Raw genomic sequence first — 14,416 nt, 5'->3', positions numbered from 1 at the left:
CTATTACACAGATGAGAAGCAGGCTTGGAAGGGTTCCATCACTTTCCGAGGTCACAAGACTAGCTGTCCTCTGACACAGAACTTGAGCCTGAATCTGAGAATGATAGTTCTGCAGCTTCTGCCCCAGAGTCCAGGCATCCGGGAGCACTGGTGGTGGGGTTGCCACTAATGGCTCTGCCAGGCTGCCTGCCCCACCCGCCAAACAGCCATGCGCAGTCAGGAGCCTCATCCGTCCTCTGGCCTGGCCACTGAACGCGAACGGGTGGAAAGCAGGGGCAGGGTGGAGGAACAGGCAGGCAATGAGCTGAGACTGCCTTACCCGGGACCATCTACTAGAGATGCAGGCGCGGGAGAGTCCAGTGGGTGGCCACCCTGCTGCTGACTGCAGAGGGTGACCCATGGTCAAGAGAGGCTGGGTCCGAACCCCACCCTGCACCTGCTAGCTATGACCTTAAGCAAGTCCCTGGATGCCCCAGGCTCTGTTAACTTACCTGCGAGAGTGGTGCTAAAAAGGTAGAGCCTCTTAGAAGGGCTGAGAGGAACACTTGAGACAGTTGGTCTTGAGTTCTGCTGGCTGAGCCGGCAAAGAGATTTATTTGAGCCCATGGGCAATCTCTGTCAGAGACATGGGCGTTATCCCCATCCATTTCACAGATGAGGAAGCTGGGGTTCAGCGCTGGTGCCCACAATAAGCCAGGCCCTCCCCAGTGCCCTGCACCTCCCTCCTGGACTATGGTGTGTGCATGGGGTGGGGGCGACACAGTGGGGTACCTACACCCCTGGAGGACAAGGAGGAAGACCAGAGGGGGCCCCGGTCTCTGTCACAACCCCCTCTATTGCCAGTTTCTCACTAAAGTGAGGATACACAGGACTAGGCGCAGCCTTGGGTCTGTTCATTCTGCAAATTCTACCAACGTTCATCCATCACCCACCATGGACCAAGCACTAGGTTGAACTAAGGGACACATCGATACTGCCACCCGAGGTCACAGTACAACATGACTCAGAAAGAGCTAAGTGTAGGGCCTTGTGAGGCCAAATGCACACACATCTTCAAGGAACACAGAATACTGTAGCAGTTTCACCTGCAAAAGCAGCGCATCGCCTCGGCGGCCACAGTCCATACGGCCATCAAGGGTCCCAAAGTCACACATCAGAGGGCAAATGAGCGGAGCCAGGGTGTGGAGGAAGCCATCTTCTAGAAGAGGGGTCAGCAAATTATGGCCCACAGGCCAAATCCAGCTGCTCCTTGATTTTGTAAATCAGTTTTACCGGCACACAGCCTCATTTACATATTGCATGTGGCTGCCTTCCTGCTATGACGGCAGCCTTAAGTGCTGCAATGGTCCACAAGGCTTAAAATATTTACTACGTGGCACTTTACGGCTCACACCTGTTCTGGAAGATCACTTGCATGAGGTTAGAACTTTGTCAGTTTCATGCTCTGCCATCTCCTGAGCACCCCTCACAGTGCCCAGCCCAGAGAAGATGTTTATAAAATGATGGGAGGCTGCTTGTGTCACATTCTAATTCTGTGACCATTAGCTAGTTAAGTACTTTTTGAAAAATACATCTTCCAATCAAGTGGGAAAGCATCCAGCCCCACCTCCAGCCCTTCACAACACAATGGAGAAGGAGGTGCAACCCTGGACCCTTTCTGGTCTCCTGGCCCCCCGTGTAGCTCATCTCCTGCCCTGCCCTTGGTGTCCTGGGGCTGCCCTGCAAACCTAGCCAGGCCTGTGAATCATCGGGACTGACTCACTGTCTAAAAATACATATTGTCTCATGTTGGCGGGTGCTACTTTGATCACTGTTTGCACTCAATCTAGTCTTTTTCTGCTCGACTTTGAGCTCTTTGTGGGCAAGGTCTGGGTTTTCGCCACTCTGAGTCCCCAGGGCCAGGTTCCTGCTGCAGCCTGGAGCCGGAAAGGAATCTGGGAGGAAGAGGTTTGGTGCTGGGGCCAGTGAACTCGGGGCCAGATTCTGCCCTGCCACTCATTTGCTGTGCAACTCTCAGCAAAGCACCCAACCTCTCTGGGGCCTTCCCCATCTGTGAGATGGGGATCATAAGGCCCATCCCACAAGGTGGTTTCCAAGGTGAAATTAGAAAAGGAGGCCTGTTCCTACAGCCTGTGTGTCCTGGGAGGCACTGCTAATCGTCGATGATCCTTTTCTGCCTGATGATGGGAAAGGGGTGATCTGCTCACTGACCCCCAGCTGGGCTTTTCTCTGCCAGTGAAATCATTTGAAATTGTCCAAGGAAATCAGGAACCTGAGCCGACGCCGAGTCACAGAGCTTGGTGCCAAGCACTGGCGGAGCTCTGGTTACAGAAAACAAGTGGAAACCACAGGCCCTGAGCTGAACGTGGAACTAATTTGGGAGGCAATGAGAAAGCACAGAACACAACGCAGAGCCGGGGAGGCAGGTCTGCCCCAAGCCAGGTTGCCGTCCAGGTTGGGTAACTGGGGCTCTTTCAAATTTTCTAGGTCCTGCTTCTGGAGAGGGGAGAGCAGGGAAATGATGAGGAACCACTTCAGAATCTCAGGATGGCTGTGCAGAGACTCAGAGCACTGGCCTGGGGTTGGAGCAACTGCAAGCACATCCTGACTTGCCCCTAGGTGCTGTGTGACCCGGGGCCTGTCACTTCACCTCTCTGTGCCTCAGCTGCCACTTCTGTGAAATGTAGGATCTAGGGATGCCTCCCTCAGAGGGCTGCTTCAGAGAAGCCTCTGTGTCATGCCTGGCACATAAGCAGCTCTCAGGAAATCAGACATGTTGGGACATGACATGGGGGATGGGGGTCAGCATTGGAGAAGCAAAGACCAGTAACGTCTCCCTCTCGTTCATCTGTTCGTTCAGCAGATACTTACGGAACATGTAACCAGTGCCAGACTGGGAAACATGGGAGGGAACAGGACAGACCTAGCCCCGCCCGAAAGGAAACAAATAGTGTGTATCTCATTGTAATCATCCTACGAAGAATAAGAACAGGGTGCTTGGGGCAAGGCACAGTGGCTCACTCTTGTAATGCCAGCATTTTGGGAGACGGAGGTGGGTGGATCACCTGAGGTTGGAAGTTCGAGACCATCTTGACCAACACAGAGAAACCCCATCTCTACTAAAAAGGCAAAAAATTAGCTGGGCGTGGTGGCACGTGCCTGTAATCCCAGCTACTCCAGAGGCTGAGGCAGGAGAATTGCTTGAACCTGGGAGGCGGAGGTTGCAGTGAGCTGAGATCGTGCCATTGCACTCTAGCCTGGGCAACAAGAACAAAACTCCATCTCAAAAAAAGAACAGGGTGCTTGGATAAAAAGTAACTGATGTGGGCCAGGTGTGGTGGCTCACAACTGTAATCCCAGCACTTTGGGAGGCCAAGGCAGGCGGATCTCCTGAGGTCAGAAGCTCAAGACCAGCCTGGCCATCATGACAAAAACCCATCTCTACTAAAAGATACAAAAATTAGCCAGGCATGGTGGTATGCACCTGTAGTCCCAGCTACTGGGGAGGCCGAAGTGGGAAGATTGCTTGAACCCGGGACATGGAGGTTGCAGTGAGCCAAGATAGCAACACTCCAGCCTGGGCAACAGAGTGAGACTCCATTAAAAAAAAAAGAAAAAAAAGATAAAGAAAATGCACCCAAAATTTGGATGGATGCAAGGATAGAGGGATGGATATGTGATCACGCAAATTTAGTAAAATGTTAGAGTCGACAATTGCTGTTTCAAAATGTTTGGGGGAAATTAACAAACCCAAGAAGAAAAAGAGGTAGAAACAAATTCTTTAACAGCTCCCTTTTCCCACAGAACACTGTCCAGCTGCTTAGCCGGGCAGCCACCCCACGAATCCTTGCCTCTCGCCCCAAACTCACTCTGAGTGTAGCGCAGGGCGCACCATCAAACCTCTCTGAGTTTCCAGCCTGGTTTCATAGGAAATGAGAGGCCCTCATTGGGAGAGGTGAGGCTGAGATGCACGCAGTAGCCACTCAGGAAATGCTGCCTGTTGTTTCCAGAGGAGCAAGGACACTTCTGCAGCACCCATTGCTTGGGGAAGACCTGGTCAGCCAGCCTTTACTGGGGCCTGGGAGACGGCCCACTAACACAAACTCCTTTTTTGTTTGCTGAGGGATGTTCAGTCCCTTGCGTTATTCATTCACTGGTCCAAATATGTATTTTCTGTGTGCCAGGCCCTGCATGGAGCACTGCAGTGTGCAGTCTATCAGGTATTTGCCTTTAAAGAACACCCCCAAGACACAGATCCAACCCAGGGAGAGAAACACTGCGAGGGGGCCAAGCCCAGCAAAGCACACATCCTGCACACTCCAGCCTGAATAGAAACCAAGCCCCACGGCCAGACCTCAGACGGACGCCTGCCTCAGAGGCCGGAACCTCAGCACAGGAAGGACCCTCACACTGGGATGTCCAGGCCCCTCCCCAGCTCAGTGGCCCCTGCCCCTCCTCAATGAGCTAACTCAAGTCCCTGGCCCTTTGGGGACAGAAGTCGCCCAGTGAGTCTGCTGCAGTCACAACAAAAGGTAATGGGAGCCGGGTGCGGTGTTTCACAACTGTAGTCCCAGCACTCTGGGAGGCTGAGGCGGGTGGATCACTTGAGGTCAGGAGTTCGAGACCAGCCTGGCCAACATGGTGAAACCCCATCTCTACTAAAAATACAAAAATAAGCCAGCAGTGGTGGCACGCACCTGTAATCCCAGACACTCAGGAGGCAGAGGCAGGAGAATTGCTTGAACCTGGGAGGCAGCTGCAGCGAGCCGTGATTGCACCACTGCACTCCAGCCTGGGTAAGAGAGTGAGACTCCATCTCAAAAAAACCAATGGGGTTGCGGTGTCCACTCGGGAAGAGCTGGGAAGGCAAAGTGAATAGGAATCATCTACTCTCCTGCCAGCCAGACTGAGGCTGCGATCCAACACAGAGGACCCTCATCAGGGCAGCTTAGAGATCACATTCTCCACTTTGGCCAGAATGACACCTGCATTCTCTGCAAGTGAGGCATGGGCCCAGAAATTATTCTTCCAGCTTCCCAACAGCTTCAGAAGGCAGATGCTGTCATGACCCCCCACTTAGGCGGGGAAATTAAAGTTCAGAGAAGCCACATAACTTGTCCAAAGTCACACAGAGCCAGTCTGTGGCCACTGCCTTTACTTAAGAGCAACAACAATCAGAACAGCTGGAATCACTTTATGGGCATTATCTCATTTAAGCATCTCAATGACCCGAAGTAGGAAAACTTCTTGTTTCCATTTTACAGAGCAAGAAACACAAGTTCAGAGAGACCCGATAACTTGCCTGAAACTGAACGGGTAGATGGCAGAGCCAGCCTTCCACAAACAACGATTAATAAGAACGGCGGCTATGTTCATTCTGTATTGCTACTCCAACAAGCTTCCGCAAACTTAGTGACTTAAAATAAGATACATTTATTATCTTACCATTCTGGAGGTCTGACGTCTAAAATCAGGGTGTCAGCAGAGCTTGGTTCCTCCGGGGGGTTCTAAGGGATAATCCGAGTCCTTGTCTTTTCCAGATTCTAGAGGCCCCCCGCAAAGCAGGCGCCTCCACCTTCAAAGCACCTATTCCAACCTCAGCTTCCAGCCTCACGCCTCACGCCTCACGTTTCTTCTCTGTCCCGCCCACCGCCTCTTATAAGGACCCTTGTGGGCTGGGCGGTGACTCATGCCAGTAATCCCAGCACTTTGGGAGACTGAAACCACCTGAGGTCAGGAGTTCCAGACCAGCCTGGGCAACATGGTGAAATCCCATATCTACTAAAAATACAAAAATTAGGTGGCACATACCCGTAATTCCAGCTACTTGGGAGCTGAGGCAGGAGAATCGCTTGATCCCGGGAGGCAGAGGTTGCAGTGAGCCGAGATTGAGCCTGCACTCCAACCTGAGCAACAGAGCGAGACTCTGTCTCAAAAAAAAAGATCCTCGTGATTACATCATTGGGCCCCACAGGGATAACCCAGGTGAATTCCCTTATCTCAGGAGCCTTAATTTGATCACACCTGAAAAGCCCCTTTTACCATGTAAATGAACAGGTTCACAGGTTCTGGGGATTAGGAGTCGGACCTTTTTGGGGATCCATGAGTCTATCTACCACATTAGCTAATATTCATGGAGCTCTTGCTAAGTGTCAGGGCCTGCACTGAGCATTTTGCACCCTTTTACACATCTCACGGTTTTTAAAATGTTTTATTTACATAAATATATGGGGTACAAATACAATTTCATTATATGCGCAGATCGTGAAATGGTCAAGCCAGGGCTTTTAGGATCTCCATCATCCCAATAACATACATTGTACTCATTAAGTGATTTATTGTTGTTGTTTTATAAACAGGCTCTCACTTTGTCACCCAGCATGAAGTACAGTGGTGCAATCATGGCTCACTGCAGCCTCTATCGCCCAGGTTCAAACGATCCTCCCACTTCACCTTCCTCAGTAGCTGGGATTACAGGTGCATGCCACCATGCCCAGCTAATTTTTTACATTTTATATAGAGATGGAGTCTTGCCAGGTTGCCCAGGCTGCTCTTGAACTCCTGGGCTCAAGTGATCCTCCTTCTTCAGCCTCCCAAAGTGCTAAGTTTACAGGTGTGAGCCACCTCGCCTGGCAGCATTAAACTATTTCTCATCATCCACCTCTGTGAATGATAAGAATTCACATTCGCCCTTCCAAATCTCCATGGTTTATTATTCCACTCTCTGCCACCATATGTACACATTTTTTTTCTTTTTCTTTTTTTTTTTTTGTGTACACATTTTTTAGCACCCACTTGGGAGTGAAAACATGCAATATTTGTCTTTCTGTGTCTGCTTTGTTTCACTTAAGATAATGACCTCCAGTTCCATGCTTGTTGCTACAAAAACATCTCACACTTTAATGTACACACAGATCACCTAGGGGTCTTGCTAAAATACAGATCCTAGTTCAGTTGGTCTGGATTTTTAACAAATATCCAGGTAAAATTGAGCTATTGGTCCAGATATTTTATTTTATTTTATTTATTTAATGTTTTTGAGACGGAGTTTCACTCTCGTTGCCCAGGCTGGAGCGCAGTGACACAATCCCTGCTTACTGCAACCTCTGCCTCCCAGGTTCAAGTGATTCTCCTGCCTCAGCCTCCCAGGTAGTTGGAATTACAGGAGACCACAACCATGCCAGTTGATTTTTGTATGTTTACTAGTTATGGGGTTTCCCCATGTTGGCCATGCCGGTCTTGAACTCCTAACCTCAGGTGATCCACCCACCTTGGCCTCCCAAAGTGCTGGGATTAAGGCATGAGCTACCACGCCTGGCCCAGAGACCACATTTTAAATAGCAAACGTTTGGAACAGGGGTTGACAAACTTTTTCTGTAAAGGGCTTGGTAGTAAACATTTTCAGCTTCGCAGACCATGTAGTCTCTGTCACAGCTACTCAACTCTGCCCATACATCATAAAAGTTGTCAGATAATGCACAAACAAGTGGGCGTGCTATGCTCCCATGAAACCTTATTTCCGACACTGAAATATGAATTTCATAATTTGCACATGTCATGAAATGCTATTATTATTATTATTATTTTTCAACCATTTAAAAACACAAAAACCAGCCAGGCTCAGTGGCTCATGCCTATAATGCTAGAACTTTGGGAGCCTGAGGCAGGAGAATCACAGGAGGCCAGGAGTTTGTGACCAACCTGGGCAACATAGCAAAACCCCCAGATAGAGTCTGGTTCTGTCATCGAGACTGGAGACCAGTGGCGTGATCTTGGCTCACTGCAACCTCCGACTCTCGGGTTCAAGCAATTCATTCTCCTGACTCAGCCTCCAGAGTAGCTGGGATTACAGGCACCCACCACAATGACCGGCTAATTTTTGTATTTTTAGTAGGGGCAGGGTTTCACGGTGTTGGGCAGGCTGGTCTTGAACTCCAGAGCTCGAGTGATCCACCTACCTTGGCCCCCCAAAGTGCTGAGTTTAAAGGCATGAGCCACTGCACCAGGCCAAAAAAATTTTCTTTTCATAAAATAAAAATCAAAATGCAAAAATCATTCTTAGTTTACCGTCCATGCAAAAACAGATGGTCAACCAGATCTGGCCTGTGAGCCACAGGGCGCGGACCCTTGTTCTACAATGTAAGTTCCAGGAGGGCATGTCTGTCTGTCTGACTTTGTTTCCTGAAGTATCACTTGCATCTAAAACAACGCCTGGTATCTAGTAGCTGCTCAAAAAAGATTTGCTGAATGAAAGAGCAACTCCTCTTGTTTAATTCTTCCAACTGCTTTACTAAGGGGTTACAGATATGACTATTGTGTTACAGAGGAGGACATGATGAAATGATGAGAGTAATGTCTTGGATTTATCGATGGGAAAACAGGCAAAGACATGGCGTGTTCCAGCCTATGCAGCAGGCTTCCTAGAGGAAGCAAAAGCACTGTGGTCCTCCTCAGCAGTTCGAGACCCTCCTCCCCAACGGATTGCCCCGCCCGAGCAGCTCGAGGCCACCCCTCCAGGCAGCCCGGAGACCCTACTCCTGGGAGGCTCAACGCCCAGTCGCCAGACTGCTCGAGGCCACGCCCTCAAACAGCCCGGTGCTCTGACCCTGAAGCCTGAGACCCCGCCCCCAAAGCATGAGGCCCCTCCCCAAGGCGGCTCGAGGCCCCGTCCTCAGACAGCTTGAGGCCCCGCCCCTGCAGCCTCAGACCCCACCCCCAGGCGGCTCTAGGCCCCGCTGGACCAAGCGCCACAGAACTGGGTGCGTCCCCAGTACTGCAGGTCCGGGACCCCTCACGCCAGCCACACCTCCGGCCAGGCCTCGAGGAGTTCTCAGTTGCAATGAAAAGCATTCTGTCCTCTGTGTGTTGGAAACAGCAAACAGCCCGGCCCAGCCAGCTTGGGCAACCAGGCCTCTCTCAACAAGGCGGGGTGTAGGTCAGGGGACGCTGGCGAGGATGTTTCCAAAGCCTGGCAGGCCAGGGCCTAGCACACAGATCCCCTCGGTGGCCAGTCTGGTAACACAGACACGTGAAACGGGTGGAGCTGAAACCACAGGAACCTAATGGCTGCTACAGCCACGGGCAGTGGCACTGTCCAGTTTCAGGGCTTTTTAAAGCCCTCTGTGGCAGAGACAATGCATCAGAGAGACCCACGTGGCTGAAAGCTTGCTGGTTTCACAGAGGGTGCCATCCACTTCAGGGCCTTTGCCCATGCTGTCCTCGCGGCCTGGGATGCTCTTCCTGCAAAACCATCCTTAGTTCCTAATCCCTGCAAAAACACTGGGTGAACGAGATCTGGGGGTGAGCTGCATGTGCAGATCCCCGTTCGGCCCCATTAGCTAACTCCTTCTCTGACTTCAAGTCTCAGAGAATTCTTCCCCAACACAGGCACCCTGCACCTCCCTGTCACAGCGCAATTTGTTTGCTTACTTGATCAGTGTCCGTCTACCCTGCTGTTACTCTCCCAGGTCTACAGTGACAAAGTACCATAAAGCTTAAAACAACAGAATGTATTGTCTCACAGTTGTGGGGAACAGAAGTCCAAAACCAAGGTGTTAGCAGGGCTGGCTCTTTCTGGGTGTTCAAAGGGAGACTCGGATCCATGCCTGTCTCCTGGCTGATGGTGGTTCCTTGGCTGGTGGCAGCATGGCTGCAATCTCTGCCTTCCTCATCACACAGCGCTCTCCCTGTATGCATCCGTGTGCCAGGGTTCCTCTTCATATAAGGGCCCAGTCGTACCATATATAGGGCCCATCCTAATACAGTATGACTTCCTCTTATCTTGACAACATCTGTAAAGACTCCATTTCCAAATAAGGTCATATTTGCAGGTTCCAGGTGGATGTGAATTTTGGGAGGACACTGTGCAACCTAGGAGAGCCCCCTCTCCTGGGGGTGGTGTGTGTGCGGGGTCCGCTTGCACTGTGCCTGGAAGGTAGGGGCCCCCATTGCTGAAACCCTTCGCTCACTTGCCACCAGTCCCCTGGCCTGATCTCTGCTGGGGTGAGAGGATGAATCTGAACAAGACAGGGAGGAGTGATGGGTCCAGGAGTGCACTGGCCAGGGCGAGAGCTGGCGATGAGGGCACAGTGGGTACTTGATGTCTCCGTCTGCATGGCCTCCTTTCCTCCTCTGCTTGATGACAAGGCCTGGAGTTTCCTCTGGAGCTTTGCTCCTCCCCCACTCCTGGTTCTTGGGGTTTGGGTAGAGACAATGCTATTCCTAGGTCTGGAGATGGCCGTGTGTCCCAGGCCTGGCCAATCAAACAATGCTTCTACCTGACACAGTGGCCAGTTCAGGACTGGACAGATGACCCAGACATTGCCAATGGAGGCTCACTCTTTTGCCCAGGCTGGAGTGCAGTGGCGCCATCTCAGCTTACTGCAACCTCTGCCTCCCAGGTTCAAGTGATTCTCCTGCCTCAGCCTTGAAAGTAGGTGGGATTACAGGCAAGTGCCACCACACCCAGCTAAATTTCATGGTTTTTTTTAGTAGAGACAGGGTTTCACTGTGTTGGCCAGGCTGGTCTTGAACTCCTGACCTCAAGTGATCCATCCACCTCAGCCTCCCAAAATTCTAGGATTACAGGGGTGGGCCACCACGCTCGGCCCCAACTTGGACTTCTGATGGAACTTACTCTTGAGGAGCTGAGACCTTGGATATAAGCTTCTTGTCCTGGGCAGCCACCTTGCCACTATGAGGAGGGAACCGGTGCTTGAATGAAACCCCGCAGAGACAACTGAAACCAACAGAGATGGAGTCTCCACATGCTGCCCAGGCTGGTCTCAAATTCCAGAGCTCAAGCAGTCTGCCCATTTTAGCCTCCCAAACTGCTAGGACTGACTACAGGTGTGAGCCACAGTGCCCGGCTCCTCCTAATGTTTAAAGAGAAAAATATAAAGATGCATCAGTGAGTCACAGGACAGTTCCCATTGCTAACCTCTCTCTCCGGGGCCACTGACTTGCTGTCCAAACAGTGCCACCCTGATCACGATTCATGTGCTTTAACCATATCTGATGGCTACCCGGCTCCTCCTGCAGTCTCAAAGCCTGGGGACTTCCTTAGGAAGGAAAGGGACCCCTCTTCAGGAGTCTAGATTTTCCCTCCAGCTTCATAGCAAATTCCATGACCCACCCACAAATGAGCGCAAGCCTACCCTCCCCTCCCCTGCCTGGATTCCCCCATCCAGCGTGAGACACCTGTCCACCCAGACCCCTGCTAGCTTCCCGTTGAGATTGATTTTTATATTTAGAAAGCCTAAGAGAGGAGGATATTGATAACTCTCTGCAAACACATGATCACCATGGAGACAGAATTGGGCATGCATGGAGAGCAATGGGGTCAGGGACCGGCTGAGGGAGGGGAAGCCACCCGAAATGAATCCTGGAGCACATTGGGACCCTGTGCCGATACACTACAACTGATTGCCTCAGCGCATGCAGCTTTAGCTCCAGGGTTACAAAGCCACCCCATAAAGTCTGGAAGGGTGACATCCGGGTCATTGCCACCCGGTAAATATGGATGCCTGGGTCACAAAACCAAATAGTAATGTCTCATGTGGTGGACACTACCTGGAAGGACCCCATTGTTAGTAAACAGGCAACTCACTGTATCTTCTGAGCATATCAAATTCCTAAAAGAGAATAGAATGGCAGACTACCATGTTAAAAAAAAAAAAAACAATCACAGGCCAGGTGTGGTGGCTCACACCTGTAATTGCAGACCTTCAGGAGGCAGAGGTGGGAGAATCGCTTAAAGCCAGGCGTTTGAGACCAGCCTGAGCAACATAGCGAGACCTCCATCTCTACAAAAATTTAAAAATTAGTCAGGTGTGATGGTGCGTACCTGTGGTCCCAGCTACTTGGAAGGCTGAGGCAGGAGGATGGCTTGAGCCCAGAAAGTCAAGGCTACAGTAAGCCGTGATCATACCACTGTACTCCAGCCTGGGTGACAGAACAAGACACTGTCTTAAAAAAAGAAAAGATAAAGGGCTGAGTGCAGTGGCTCACGACTATAATCCCAGCACTTTGGGAGGCCAAGGTGGGCGGATCCCAAGGTCAGGAGATGGAGACCACCCTGGCCAACATGGTGAAATGCCATTTCTAAAAAAAAAAAAGAAATGCAAAAAAAAAAAAAAAAAGAAGAAGAAAAAGAAAAACATCTAAGTATCAGTCCTGTAACTCTATTGCTAAGCTCAATGGTTATCAAATGCTTATCACAAAGATGCAAGCTGGATACATACCCAGCTCCTGGCTGCTCCATACATGCCCCTGTTCCTCCTTTTTTTTTTTTGAGATTGAGTGATACTCTGTCACCCAGGCTGGAGTGCAGTGGCATGCTCTTGGCTCACTGTAACCTCTGCCTCCTGGGTTCCAGTGATTCTCCTGTCTCAGCCTCCCAAGTAGCTGTGACTACAGATGTGTGCCACCATGCCTGGCTAATTTCTTTTTCTTTTTTTTTTTTTTTTCATATTTTTAGTAAAGAAGGGGTTTCACCATATTGGTCAGGCTGGTCTTTATCTCCTGATCTCAAACGATCCGCCTGCCTCAGCCTCCCAAAGTGCTGGGATTACAGGCATGAGCCACTGCGCCTGGCCACTGGTAAAGATTTTAAATATTGTGGCTGAGCCTTCTGTGAGTATTTTATTTAGTTCCTGTATAGCCCAGTTCACTACCGAAAATAAGCAGTAGGGATACTGGCACGTTTTCCATTATTAGATTAATAATTTTAAAAGACAGGACTTCCATTATTTTTTTTGTCTGCCCAGAACATTTGTTTTCACTGAAAGGCTGTGATCTCAATCTATTCTGAAAATTTGGGGTTTCATTGTATGTGGACTGATTTGGGAGTTTGGGGTTTCATTGTATGTGGACTGATTTGGGAGTATGCATTCTTCCAGGGTGACCTAAATCCTGCACGCTTGGGGAAGGGTGATAATTCAGACTGTGTTCTTGCCTTAGGGAGGTGGACACGTTATCCTGGCACCCCAAGGAGCACTTTCTAGAGTTTTCTCCCAGTTATATCTGTGAGGCAACAGGCTTGTGACTGCAAGGACTTCAGCTCCCTGCCAAGTCAAAGACACAAGAGGAGGGGCCCCAGTTGCCATGATGGCCATGCTGGTCTCGAACTCCTGACCTCAAGTGATCCACCTGCCTCAGCCTCCCAAAGTGCTTATATAGGAAACTTTATAAAATGCAGTATACGACAGGCTCTGCCTGAGCATTAGCAGTTTGGAAAGAGGGAGGAACCTAGAGCTAGGTCATCTTTCCAGAGGGGCCAGGTCCCATCCCTGTTCAAGGCTTTGTGACCTTGTGCAAGTGTCTGGGTTCATATGGGTGAGTGGGGGGACTGGATTAGAAGGGCTCTAGCCCCTTTCCCTCTGAAACCTTACCATCTTGTGAACCCTCCTGCTGGGCTTGGGATTTTTAGTTTTGCAGAAGTAGTGATTGCAAGGCTGAGTGTGGTGGCTCATGCCTGTAATCCTAGCCTAGGTGGGCAGATCACCTGAGGTCAACAGTTCGAGATCAGCCTGGCCAACATGGTAAAACCCCATCTCTCCTAAAAATTACAAAAATTAGCCAGGCAGGGTGGCAGGTGGATGTAATCCCAGCTACTCAGGAAGCTGAGGAATCACTTGAAACTGGGAGGAAGAGGTTGCAGTGAGCTGAGATCATGCCATTGCACTCCAGCCCGGGGAACAGAGTATAGGAGATCGGTCAGGGTGGTGGGAAAATCTATAAGGAAAGACACAAGCCTTCTTGAAAGGTCAGAAGTTCTTGCAAAAGCCTCAGGAGAGAATAAAGCTGAAGGCAGCTAATTCTCTTACCCTCAGGCTAAGGGCAAGGAGTAGGTAACAGGGGAATGTAAAGAAATCTATTTAGATAAGTTTATTTACTTATGTCACCTACAGACGATCTTTGATCACCTGTACACAAAACTGCTCCCTGCCAAGGGGGACAACAATGTTAATTACCCACAAATTGTGCTAGCTCCAGGCCTTTGACATTATATCAGTACTTAATAAATACAAGTGGCTTCAGCTTATTGGGACTGCTCACTCTCTAGCAGTCCCCTAGCTGCTCTCATGCAAAATACCTGTATCTGAGTCCCTCGCTGGGCCAGAGTCTGTGGGAAAGACTCAGCAGCTGGTGCCCCACGTGAGGAACGGATCATGACAGAACCCACGAAAACGGGTGAAGAGACCGTGCAGTCAGGGAGTCATTGGTGCCCACTCGGGATTTCCAAATTCAGCAGAATTTTCAAGCTAGGGTTTCATCATCGGACAACAGTTATCTGCTCAACAGAAGCAGTATATAAAAGTATTGGAACAGCTGCATAAAGCTAGCAGAGCCTTGGTTTCACAGGCTCAATTAAGGGACCTAATGCAAACTGTTGTTTCCCATAACCCATGGTTCC

The sequence above is a fragment of the Sapajus apella genome, unplaced genomic scaffold (assembly GCF_009761245.1).
Source record: "Sapajus apella isolate SASKATOON/1434 unplaced genomic scaffold, GSC_monkey_1.0 scaffold51, whole genome shotgun sequence".
NCBI classification, from domain to species: Eukaryota; Metazoa; Chordata; class Mammalia; order Primates; family Cebidae; genus Sapajus; species Sapajus apella.
The sequence above is the reverse complement of the archived record's forward strand: the minus strand, read 5'-3'. Positions refer to the sequence as shown.